The sequence below is a fragment of the Hordeum vulgare genome, chromosome 4H, assembly GCF_904849725.1.
Source record: "Hordeum vulgare subsp. vulgare chromosome 4H, MorexV3_pseudomolecules_assembly, whole genome shotgun sequence".
Classification (NCBI taxonomy): domain Eukaryota; kingdom Viridiplantae; phylum Streptophyta; class Magnoliopsida; order Poales; family Poaceae; genus Hordeum; species Hordeum vulgare.
In genome coordinates this window covers 111,240,565-111,244,388 of record NC_058521.1, presented here as the reverse complement: position 1 = coordinate 111,244,388, position 3,824 = coordinate 111,240,565, and positions in this window count along the sequence as shown.

The following is a 3,824-nucleotide window of genomic DNA, read 5'->3' as shown; positions in this document are numbered from 1 at the left end:
TTTCCATAGATATCGTCACGACTTTGCGTGGTTCGATCAATTGCTCGACAGTAATTTGTTCACCCACCGTCTACTTGCTTTTATGGGAGAAGCCACTAGTAAACACTACAGCCACCGGGTCTATTCACATCCATCGTTTACACCTCCGCTTTTACTTTGCTTTGTTCCTTTGTTGCTTTCAGTTCTCACTTAGCAAACTATCTATAAGGGATTGACAACCCCTTCATAGCGTTGGGAGCAAGCTTTTGTGTTTGTGCAGGATCTTGAGATACTCCTCCACTGGATTGATACCTTGGTTCTCAATCTGAGGAAAATACTTACCACCGCTGTGCTACATCACCCTTTCCGCTTCGAGGGAACACCAACGCAAGGCTCCAAGGCCACGGGGGAAATCCTGTGCATACTTGCCTAGGAAGTCCCTTAAGGCATAGCCGCAGTTGAAGGATTCCTGATGCCGTTGCTGAGGAGTATCAAGCAACACTCCTATTTCTGGCGCCATTGCCGGGAGGAGCACGTGAAGATAATTTCCCAACAACGTGCCTATTTCTGGCGCCATTGGAATGCCTTTCGTTGCAGTAGCACTCATCTCTGTTGATAGTGTTGCTAGTTCCTTTAGAATGATTAGTAACCTTGTTGTAGTTTCCAAGCTTCGTGGTATATCATTCTTCCAACACCATGGATCATCTTTGGCAGAAGTTCTTCGTGAACTAAAGATCATAACAAGAGTGCTCGTGATGAGTTCTCTACTCCATATTGTGATTCTGCCTACTTCGCCCTTCTGCATGGCTTATCTGGAAGAATTATGTTGAACTCGTTCGACATGCTAATCTATGCATCCACAACTCAGAAAAATCTTGTGCTCTTAAGGTTGGCCTTATCTAGTTGTATTTTTACCTTCATCATTGAGAGGTTAGTCAAGATTAGTTGTGCATTCTTGTTATCAATGTCTTCTATTCCTGTGGTCTGTCAAGTTGTGCTATTTCCAATTGACTGGGAGAAGTAAGCTTCAGTACCTCATCCATTTCTTGGATTGGGTCAAAGTAGTTATACTCTGCAGATCAAAATGCCAACCTAGCTTTTGTTCTGTTCTATCTTGGAGTATTACCCTCTTTTTGTCAAGAGTGTTGTGAGAATTGCACCATCTCTTAGGAACTCTTGATGTAGTGATACTTCTCGCTATCATTGTTCATCCCTCGGTTTTCATGTTGGTTGTAACCGGAATATCGACAAGTGAACCATGATGTGTGAAATCAATACTCCTAGCAAGGACATTGTTTAGTAGTTACTGGACAATAAATTCACTATTATGGTGATGGTGATTGAATCGTCATCCTAAGATTGACCGTGCTACCTAGTCCATGTTTCATGGTGCACTTTTCGATCGATAGGTTAGGATTGTGTCAATCCCTCGCTCTTTTGATCATATCATCTTGCCCTGAAAAGCGAGATTGTTCCTGAGCTTAATAATATATCGGTGGTTCGTGATATTTTGAATATCTTCTCGGAAGTATTACCAGGTTGTTTCCTGACTGATATGTTGAGCTTGTGACTAAATTGGTCTTTCTATAAACCAACCCCTTCTCCAAGAATCCGTATTGGATACCCCGAGCTAGTTGGTTAAGCTAAACAACAACTTGGAGAGTTGGAAGATAAAAGCTTCGCCTGAACTTAGCTCATTTAAAAAGGATATTTTTCCTGTTGTGTGAGTGTGAAGATGATGATATAGTCATCGGCTGATTTGTGTGATCAATCATTGCATATATTATCTTGTCCAATTTTGATTTGAGTATGGGCTATTGTCAAATCAAACTCAGAGCCGAAGATTTTCGTAATGGTGTCTTACTCATGGATTTGCTTGAACCTACACCATTGTATTGTTTGATCTGACCAATGCTATTATCTTGCTAACATAATTATGGAAATCCATTTATATGGGTATCTTGATGAATTGTTGTTGAGCCCATCGACAACATTTTCATTTGCTCCATGATTTATGTTGGACATTAAGCTAGTGCTGGAAACTTTGTAGACATTGTCTTAGTGTCTCGAGCGCGAGGTATATGTTAGGTGTAAGAAGTGATTTCCTCTAATTCTTGTTCGTTTGATGTAATTTGCCTCCGTGAATTCGAGAAAAGTTAATTTGTTTTCTTCAGAATCATCCCAAGTCAGTCACGCACGTGCAAAGTATTCTGTGGTTTGATAGACTGGTCATCTCCACTCCATATGTAATTCCAAGCACACCAAGCCACTGATTAAGTTGTATAAGGGAAAGAGGTTCCTTCATAAGAGCTAATCCGGACTTATGTAAGGACTTGTTAGCCTCAATGATGATTTCCACCCAGAACTCGGTAGTGTTTTGTTGTAGGATTTATATGTGTTCACATTTGTCTTGGACATCGTGTTCACGTGGGTCTTGCAATCCAGCTCATGTTTCGGAGCTGTCTTCCGTAGTTCACATCTTGAGAATCTCGCAACGTTATCTCGTCAATTTGTGTTGCAAACCATCTTTTTAGACGTGCTGAGTCTGAAGCATCGTGTCACCAACCGGAGCTGAATCTCAGGCAGTTATAATGGTTGGAACTTTTCCAAGAATTATAATATTGGTCTCTATGTAACCGGTAAAGTGATGTAATGGCTAACACACCTAGCCGAAAGACTTGATATTATAATATCTTGCATCAGCAACCTTAGTCATCTTCCCGTGAGGTTTTTGTATGACCTATTTTGGAAAGTTGTTCCTCATGGATCCCCTTTTGAGCCTCGAAGTCCGACCTATACTTGATGTGCTAGATATCAAGCATGACCTATAATTGGGTTATGCTAGTACATCAAGGAGAAAATTAGAAGCGGAGTGCTAATTGTCTCTCGGTCGATTAACCAGTTTTCGTTTCCTTGGCATAGCTAAGGTGAAATCTGAGCAAGTGTTGTCTTCCTTTGCATCTGGATCCTCCATCACTGTTCATCAAGGTAGTATGTTGTGTCACCAGGATCGTTGGCATGAATATTGGTAAAACTTTGATGAATATGGAAATGCTCAAGTTCTTGAGAGCACGCTCAGAGACTAGGTTATATCCTCGGTAGAAATTGGAATGTGCCTTCCGTTCGCCGAGTTGTTCTATAACCCTAGTTTCTTTCTTATCTTAGTATGCCCTTCTTTCCAATTCCTTCTCACAATCATTTGTGAGTTGCCTTACTCTGGTATGAAGAGTTTCAATGATCTTAGGATCAAAAGTAATTATTTTTGCCACTTAAGGGAATAACTCTATGAGTCATCCTCCTACGATGCCCCGTTATGGTATGAAGGGTAAGTTAATCCTCGCTACTTTAAAACCTTGTCATCATCTGTTTTAAGCGTGGATTTGCTGCCTATCAATTGAACCTTTGTCATATGCCTCACTTCCTCATCTCTGTCATGAGTGTTATGTTTCATCTCAAGGGACATTTCTATGTCTCATTCTATGAGTCGATCTTGAGCTGCTCGATCTTGAGGAGATCGAATCTTGTAGAGTCCTCATGTTCTTGTTGTCGCGTTAGATGAAGACCTCAAAGACAAAGATGCCAAGATCAACCTGATGCAATGAATCAACATCTTCAAGAAGGGCAATTGGATCGTGAAGATTTCGATAGTTAGCATCCCCCCATCCTCTGCCAACTACGCCTGAATCTCGGGACGAGATTCTTGTGTAGTGGGGGTGAGTTTTCACATCCCAAGTTTGCCTTGCTTGCATTGCATTACATGCATGTATTCAAATAGCATTGAATCTGAAAATGGGAAGTGATCAAGCCCAAATGAATTGAAATTTGACAAAAGGCAATAAAAATAT